A 9,944-nucleotide genomic window follows, 5' to 3' on the forward strand; every position below is an offset into this window, starting at 1 on the left:
TCAACTGAATTTGAGAAAAAATGATGTAGGACTTTTCATTTCTGATTGACTGATTTCCAAATGCAGTACTAAAATAGGAATAGGATTACCTCAACGTTGTACTAAGTCCGCTTTTTAATTTTTTTTTTATTACGGACAATAGGATAAAACACGAAACATGACAATAAACAAGAAAACAAGACGCAAAATACCTAAAACATAAAACACAGAGGTCCCATAACCATTTGTACGTGAAATAAAACATTTTTTTGTATCCAATTTAAATTTTTTGTTGACGGTTTACAGATAAAAGTTTATATGAGCCATGGTTTATTTGTCGCTTCCATTTTCCTCCCAGTGCTGTGACAGTTTGATTCTATGAGTGACATGAACAAACATCATATACACAAATAAACTCATTATATTCCAGTCCAAGTCATTTACAAAAACAATGCCCTCCAAACGTTTTCCATCTATTACAATATTTCAATTTAACCATATAATCTGTTTAAGATTTCATCTCTTTTTTCGTTTATGAAATTGGACGCTGCACAAACTGGACTCATTTCCTATAACTTTGTACATGTATAAAAAGCAGGAGTGCATTAGTTGTAAAACATACCACTGTGTATTTAAATTGAGTTTTGGAAACATTGATGCTTTTAAAGACAAAGTTGATCATTTTAAAGCCCTCATAGTTATAGTTATTATACAAAAGCCCTGTTTGAATGAGATCTTCTGCACAAAAGCTTAAAAAGAGTTTTGTGATGGAGATGGCAGTGACATAAACAAGTATATACATTTAAATAACAATACTTTTCCATGCAAAGTCCAAAATGTTCCTTTCCATAGCTCAATGATCTTATCCATGTTTCTTAAGTTACTGCTGTGATTAACGGAACATAGATCTTCATAGAACCGAGGCCTCGTTCTCACATGCACAAATGCCGAGTCTACACTTAGCTCTGGTCTGATTTTGACTCTGGCTGTATTCCCTGATGTCTCTGGCCCATTGTTCCAGTGTCTGTCTGCAGCTCTGCTTACATGCACTGACCTACTTTAGCTGCTCCGTCACAGGACTGCACGGCTCTGCACTTGTTCAGCTCCGACTCTCCACCGTCGAAGGAGCAAAGAGCCGACTCAGCACCAAACCGGTTCAGATGTGATAGGATCTTAAGGACTGGGGGTGTAGAGTTTCCAGACAGACTGGGGGCTACAGGCTACTGTGGACTGGACTGACCAAATACAACAGCCACTCTTTGTCATCTGCATTATTTTACATTATGGCTAAAGACTATGACTTTTATCAGGTTTTTCATATTGAGCTATTACATAAATAGATTATAATTTCATGTTTTGTTTATTATGTTCAAATGGACCAGATGTTCCCATGTCTTTGAGAAAACTTTGTCTTGCTCCAGTACAGATGTACTGTATGAGTCGCTCTTGAGGTCAGAATAAGTTCACCGCATGCTGCCTCAATCTGTTTTATTGTCCGACAGTGTTTATTGTTTGATAATCTAGAAGTGTTTTATTGTCCGATAATCTAGACGTGTGTGTTAGCATGCTAGTTCTTTTAGTTTACCGTCGTGGCAAAACTCCACACTGGTCTTTGAGAATTGTAAAAAGTGCTTATAAACTCATCTCTGTGAATAATTAAGATCTCTGTAATGCATCAGGTAAGTGAGGAATAATTTTGGACCACAGCAAACTGTTGAACCAGTTCTATTTTCATGTATTTAAAAATCAGGCTCAGCGCCCAAACGGTCCATTGTCTTTTCTGTTCAAATCTGCAGAACTGACTCTGGCCCTGACTCTTAACAGTGGTATTTCACAAACTTAGTTTGTTCTATGATTTATTTAAATGTTTAGTCATCATATTTGAAATGATTTAAAAGCTGCTGTACCTGATTTTAGTTAATAAAGGCCCAAAGTTATTCCTCATTTACTTTTTGCATTGGAGCATAGTTATTATTGACCATAATATATTTATAAATGCTTTTCACAACTTTCAGAGGGCCGTGTGGAGTTGCTCAATAAGATGGATTCTCGTGATATTTGTGAGTTCACAAACTCACGAGGAGATAAATCACTCAAGTGGACTAAAAAAACGTTTGTGAAAAACGTGCAGAGGGAAGCACTTTGTGCATTTGTGGAAGATATCTGTGGTTTTCTCTCAACTGGATGTTCCGGATTTTCCCGATCTCTTTCAGCGAGAGACGTTCCAGATTGATAACTCAGTTCACAGTGCTACACATATCAATCTGGTGTGAGACAGGTTATGGAGTTATGCCATTATGGTAAAGCTAACAACAACTAGCATGCTAATGCACACTTCCTGCATATCGAACAATTTAACACTTTATACTTAGATGCAGAGAGTACACAACGGACATATGTTGACCTCAAGAGCTCCTTAAATGCATGGGACAAAAATCAGGTACATGGCCTTTAACTAAGTTGAGCATATATTGAGTTTAGATCTTAGCTGCTTTAAGTCTCTTAATAAAGCTTGACACTGGATGAGTCTAGTGGCCCTGCTGTGCTCCTCCTGATACAGTATGATTACAGTTAGTGACAATACATTTGAAACCACAGGACATGTGCTGATCCTGCAGTTCAACCCTCCCTCTCACGCACATACACACATAGTTCCCAGAAAACAGTAATCACATGAATTCAACAGAAAACAGCATGACCTCAATCACATTACTCTGTTTGATGTGAATTAAAATGGCAGCGCAATAGTTTAAGTGCAGCAGGTTTTCACGTTTTTCTAATTATGACTTGGTTTGGTGGAATAGTACCTGTGGTGAATATCTATCATAGTTTTAGATCAGTTAAGCAGCAGTTTGTGGAAAGAGTTGAGAATAAAATGCATGTACTGTACAGCACAAAAATACTTTACCTGACCAGCCAAAACCACACTCGATTACAAAACTTTATAAAGACGTGTGGGTCTGGAACTGTATCCCGACCCCCCGATTTAAGAGGCCATGATTGACAATCGGATTAACCAACCAGAAAGATGCATGATCTATTAATGCCAAAACAAACATGGCGGCTTACGAGTATAAAAGAAAAGAAAAAAAACATTGAGAAACAGCGCGGATTTCTCCAGCATCGACAAACGAAGGCGCAAACTCTCATTTATCTCTTTTACTCTCATTTATCTAGGTAAAAGAAGTTATTTTGCTCTGAATGACGCAGAAATTTTTAAAAGAAGTCCCAAGTTAGGAGAGATGTTTGTCAGGCTCTAAGATCTGATTTCAAACCCTTCTGAATTCAAACAGAATGTAGAAAGCACTGGCTGGTCAGGGAACAAAAATACGGGAAGTAGTGTTGAGGTCCCAAAGAGAATCGTCCTATGTCATCACAGAAAATTTACATGCAAGGAAGGCATTTGTCTAATCAGAACTATTTTTCAATTTAGACCAGTTTTGGCCCTTGTTAACTTTGTGGTTGCTAGGAAACAGTTATGAAATTACCCTTACATATGTCATATCTATGTCCAACCAGGAATACTAAGCTGCTATTGTAGTCACAGCTGCCCTGGGGTAGATGGACAGAGGAGAGGCTGCCTATCTGCGTCATAAACAGGCTAGTCACTATAACTACATCATATTATCGTTCAATAGAAGAAAGAATGAGCTATCATTTTTAGGGGTCAGTCTTTATCATATGTGCTTTTTATTCCACAAGCAGCAACATTAGTAACATTTGAGCTGTATAGGGTCAACTGTGGCCTAAATATCATCATGTTTACATCGTTCATCATCCTTTAATAATTTTTTACAATGGGATAGTGGTCTCCTAAATTACTGTTTACCAGTGGCAGTGACTTACCAGAAACTTATCAGAAAAGAAGCTGCTTGAATGAGTTGCGAAACATATTGACACTCACAAAAAGTTGACAAAATTCTATCTTTTTTTGCGATGTCACAATACTGCGCTGTACTGTATCGCACTTCAAAAATTCTTATCGAGCCAGAACCAGCCATTGCCCCCTCCGACCATCCTCTAATACCTAACGTCAAGGAATCTTTACACATATTAGTCAATGTGCACTCTAGCAGTTCAACATCAGACGCCTTTAAAGAGCCTGTATTACGCTATTTTCTGATTGATGTTATAACGTTTCCTCATCTAAAACAGACCGGGAGTTGTGTTTTGGTTTTACTCACACGTTTAACACACAAACCCTGCATATTTAGGCTAAGTTCTTCTCTCAAACAGAAAAACACTCTGTTCCATCTTGTGATGTCATGCAGTAACACAGGAAGTGCTCCACTGTGTTTGTAAACTCCACACATCTTCACTAGAATCATATGGATATTTTCAGCCGTGGAACTGACAATCTCCAAAGAATTAAAAGTAAAAGGTTGCTGTAAACTTGAAAACTACCACTTCCTGACATCCTAAAGTGAAACAGAGTATTTTGAGCTTTGGAGATGTAGACAGACGAATAATGCAGGATTACTCCAACATGGGTGAATATAACAAAACACAACTCTGGGTATGTTTTTGAGAAGGTAACACCACATGGCTTAAAGCTCACAAGACTCAATTTTGTGTAATATCGGACGTTGAAAGAGGATTTTTTTTTTTTTTTTGCTATAGCACTATAACATACATAGATAATTATTTTATATTTTCTTCATTGAAATCTGCAATATTGATCTAAAATGGCTTAATAATAGATCAACTTCATGCTCAAAACTGCAGAACTGATAAGTCTCACCTCTTCATACACTCACCTAAAGGATTATTAGGAACACCTGGTCAATTTCTCCTTAATGCAATTATCTAATCAACCAATCACATGGCAGTTGCTTCAGTGCATCTAGGGGTGTGGTCCTGGTCAAGACAATCTCCTGAACTCCAAACTGAATGTCAGAATGGGAAAGAAAGGTGATTTAAGCAATTTTGAGCGTGGCATGGCTGTTGGTGCCAGACGGGCCGGTCTGAGTATTTCACAATCTGCTCAGTTACTGGGATTTTCACGCACAACCATTTCTAGGGTTTACAAAGAATGGTGTGAAAAGGGAAAAACATCCAGTATGCGGCAGTCCTGTGGGCAAAAATGCCTTGTTGTTGCTAGAAGTCAGAGGAGAATGGGCCGAGTGATTCAAGCTGATAGAAAAGCAACGTTGACTGAAATAACCACTCGTTACAACCGAGGAATGCAGCAAAGCATTTGTGAAGCCACAACACGCACAACCTTGAGGCGGATGGGCTACAACAGCAGAAGACCCCACCGGGTACCACTCATCTCCACTACAAATAGGAAAAAGAGGCTACAATTTGCACAAGCTCACCAAAATTGGACAGTTGAAGACTGGAAAAATGTTGCCTGGTCTAATGAGTCTCGATTTCTGTTGAGACATTCAAATGGTAGAGTCAGAATTTAGCGTAAACAGAATGAGAACATGGATCCATCATGCCTTGTTACCACTGTGCAGGCTGGTGGTGGTGGTGTAATGGTGTGGGGAATGTTTTCTTGGCACACTTTAGGTCCCTTAGTGCCAATTGGGCATCATTTAAATGCCACGGGCTACCGGAACATTGTTTCTGACCATGTCCATCCCTTCATGACCACCATGTACCCATCCTCTGATGGCTACTTCCAGCAGGATAATGCACCATGTCATAAAGCTTGAACCATTTCAAATTGGTTTCTTGAACATGACAATGAGTTCACTGTACTACAATGGCCCCCACAGTCACCAGATCTCAACCCGATAGAGCATCTTTGAGATGTGGTGGAACGGGAGCTTCATGCCCTGGATGTGCATCCCACAAATCTCCATCAACTGCAAGATGCTCCTATCAATATGGGCCAACATTTGTAAAGAATGAATCAGCACCTTGTTGAATCAATGCCACGTAGAATTAAGGCAGTTCTTAAGGTGAAAGGGGGTCAAACACCGTATTAGTATGGTGTTCCTAATAATCCTTCAGGCGAGTGTAGTTGCATTGCACCATTAAAAGCAACAGATTTTCAATTGGTTTTATTGTTGAAAAATGGCTATGTGACATTTTTGAACCCTCGTGAGTTAAACCCAGAGCTGTGGGCGGGGATAGGGGGTAGGTGGAAACATTAATTTTCTGAGCACTCAAGCCTTGAATAGAAGACAATGCAGGATTACTCAAACATGAATCACCCAAAACACAACTTTGAGTAAGCTATGTCTCTTATAAAGAAGTGGCCTGTTTATATGGCCAGTCCCAAATGTTTTCCATGTGAAAAAATAAATATTTAGAGGACGCTCGTCCCACAGTCTCCCTCCAGCTCCGTGTTTACATCTGCATTTTCATAAATACTTGTGTCCTCTTCAACGCACCACCTCCTCACTAACCAGAGGAAGCATTTCTCTGGCACTTGTTTAGAAGTTTTGACATAAATGATGTACGATAAACGCTAGCTAGGGCTAATCTACAGTTAGCTTAGCGTGTCCAAGTCACACTGACCCACAAAGCCACAGCAGGGACACGTTCTGGGAAGAAGCCATTATGAAAAAACCCAACTATCATTCAGCGCTCCGAGCTTTGACGCCAGTGGGAAAGCTACAAAGCAACGGACAGCGAGCAAAAGGGGGACTGTAAATCTTCGACGTTCCTTGGAGAGCTAGCTTGGAGCAAACACATCCATATTTCCTGGGGAGATCTTGCGCATACCAGCAAACCACATATTCTGAGAAAGTGCACGAGGATGAGTGATGACAGGGGGATAAAATGGCGGCCAGGGAGAGCGTTTTCCGTGAAATGTTTTGCGCGCTGCAGGTGTTGGGGTCGTGAATGAATCGAGTTGGATTAGATGCAATTGGGAGATGTTCAGAGCCAATGACAGACATAAAACAAGTATGAGGGATTGTTTTTGCATGTGCGGTTGTGGACTTCCAGGATTCTTAAAAAGTACAGGCCGGGATACCGAGTCAGAGAAGCAACATATCAACTCCAATGAAGAAAGATTGGTCTATTACATAAAACTGTTTAATAAATTGTGTTTTCATATGTCTGCCAGTAGCTGTGGGAACTTAAATTTAAGAGGGGATATTATACTAAATTAACATTTTGGAGACTTCAAACACGTTATAACATTGTTTCCTCATCATAAACATGCTTGAAGAGGTTGTATATGTCATCCATGCACGTTTGAGTGATCTTGCACTCTCTCCCGGGTCCTATTCGAACCCTCCTTATGGTTAGCTGATTCTGTCCAAAAGTCAGCCCATAAGCCTACGTCACTCACGCTCCCACGAGGCAACTTTCTATAAATATACAAATGCATGATATAAAACTGTACACAGCAACTTGACAAACCTGATGCGATGTGCAGTAGTTTTATTGGCGGGATGGATGCTGATTGTGTTGTGATAGCGCTCTGAAGGGGGAGTGACTTGGCGTGGAGAGCAAAGGGAGGGGGGGACTCATTGCGTCAAAAACGAAAGTGAAACTTATAAAATATGCTAATAAGTTGTTTTCGGTGAATACAGAATTTTCAAAACATGGTGATCTAAATATGTTAGGTGTTAGCAGTTAAGATCCCATAGATGTAAAATACCCCCTGTTTAACAAATTAATCCCACAACTACTGGTAGACCCTGAATAAGTCACCATGTAGTTACAAAAAAAGGAGCATAGACCCCCTTCAAGACATTGCTGTAAAGCAGGGGTCTCAAACTCAAAATAGCTAGGGGCCACAGGAGGCAGAGTCTGGGTGAGGCTGGACTGCATCAAGTATTCCACATAAAAGCCTTGTTAAAATCTTCTCAAACGTCATTGCTGTTTTCAACATACATGAAGAAATATGACAATTCTTGTGGATTTTATGAATATACATCATTATTTGTTGAATCTTTTGTGACAGGAGTACACAGCGTAAGTGACACGTGTGTTTGGGGTTTACAGATTTTGGAACCTTCTACACACAACATGAAAAAGCCACGCTAACATTAAACTTTCATATTGTCCTGCGGGCCACAAAATATCATCATGTGGGCCGCAATTGGCCCCTGAGCCTCGAGTTTGAGACTCCTGCTGTAAAGTAACAGTTAATACTTGGTGCAATGAACTTGTGTGGTGTGTTTGCATGTTATTCCTATATTAGCTTCTGCCTTCACATTTACCATATACTTTTATCCATCATCCAAGATCATGATTTTAAAGTGGGACTGTGTAACTTCTCAGGTAAATGGTCTGAAATCTTCTATTCTCTATGGAGATGGTGTTGTTTTGCTAGAATCGTCCACAAAATGGCTGAAAACTCATCAATTCCCATTACATTTCCAACAAGAAAATGGCTCAAACCAACCAAGTGTATTTTGGCAATAAAAAAGCCTATAACTGAATAAATGAAAGATAAATCTGTGTATACCATACTGTGGAACATTCCAGAGAAAGCAATAACAGTTTTATGAGACAAGCACGTGAAAAGTTACATTATGCAGTCAGTCACACTCACCTCACAGCAAGAAGGTTCCGGGTTCGACTACCAGGTCGCCCAAGCCTTTCTGTGCAGAGTTTACATGTTCTGCCTGTGTCTGGGTGGGTTTCCTCTTGGCACTCCAGTTTCCCCCACTAACCCAAAACATGCACAATAGTTCAAATCCTCCAGCAAAGACAGTCCTGACCAAGACTAACATCATACACAAGTTCCATAAATATGTATGTTTGGCCCTGCCTTGTATTATGTATTTATTTTTCTCTCTTGGGAGAAATGACATTAAGACACATCTGCAGATTTTTTGTGGTGTTAGCAATGCAGTACATCACTCGTCCCTGTAAACAGTGCCATAATTTCAGAATTATAGGAAATCAGGGTCATTGCCATAGTAATATTTCATTTTTTGAACGGTAGAAAGACCTAAAAATGTTGCAAATAACAGAAGCTGGTTAACAACAAAAGCCCTGAAGCGAACACAATAGTCGGCCTAAAGAATGTAAATGGGGTATATGTGGTAAATGTAGCACAGACAGCAAGAAATGAGATGTTACAGGAGAGAAATATGTACAAGATTAGTGACTTGTCAACAATGAACCGCAGTATGCTAGCATGCTCCTTGGCTACTACTCCTGTCTAGACATCGCAGAGGTTCCTCCACCACGCCATGCCAACCCAGTACCACCTACCTACAGCACTGCACTTGTGCGAAACATCTTCATTTGAGAGTTTAAGTTGAGAGCGACAAACGACTTGCTGACAGATTTGAATAACAAATCCTCGAACCCAAATTGACAGAAATAAGGTGAGGTTTGTACGCTCTTTTAGGTCGAAATTGATGTTACTTCGAGAACTTGTCAAATATGATGAAGACCACCTGCCCAATAAAACCACGTCCAAGTCTTTTTTGCACAAGATGAACGATTTGCCGAATGATTTGAACATCCATGCATCAATTTTTCAAAATAAAACACTTGTTCACCATAGATTTTCCCACATCTTGTTCCAGTGACTTTATTACGCATGTTGTGGTGTTGCCAAGGCCACACAGATGTGCTGACAAGGCTGCCATCTTGAGTACCGCTTCCAATTTAGAACTTTTTTTTTTCATTTGGCGTTATCAAATGCTGTCCAACTGGTGGCGTATACTGATTTGCGGTGTCAAGGGTGTAATTTTGGTGGCAATGGCAACAGCTGCTGTGTCACGGAAACCCCAACGCAACAAGTTTGTGAATCACAGCCACCACAAAAAGACAGGAGTTTACAGGAAAAGGGAGAGACGTAAATATTGGTGGGTGATTTTTTTTTGGGTAGAATTTGAACTCCGAGACAATAGGCCAAAAGCTGCAGCGTTGGAGCGGATTTTTTAGATTGACCACGGATAACGGGAGGCAGATGGGACGTTGGTTGGATGACGACGTCTCCTACTCTAGGGGGTTTCCTCGAGTGTGTTCATGTGGCAGGCAATATTTGCGGATATGGAGTTTAAATGAACGGTTAAATATGAGATGGCAGGTTTTTA

Source organism: Periophthalmus magnuspinnatus, chromosome 2, assembly GCF_009829125.3.
Source record: "Periophthalmus magnuspinnatus isolate fPerMag1 chromosome 2, fPerMag1.2.pri, whole genome shotgun sequence".
Classification (NCBI taxonomy): domain Eukaryota; kingdom Metazoa; phylum Chordata; class Actinopteri; order Gobiiformes; family Gobiidae; genus Periophthalmus; species Periophthalmus magnuspinnatus.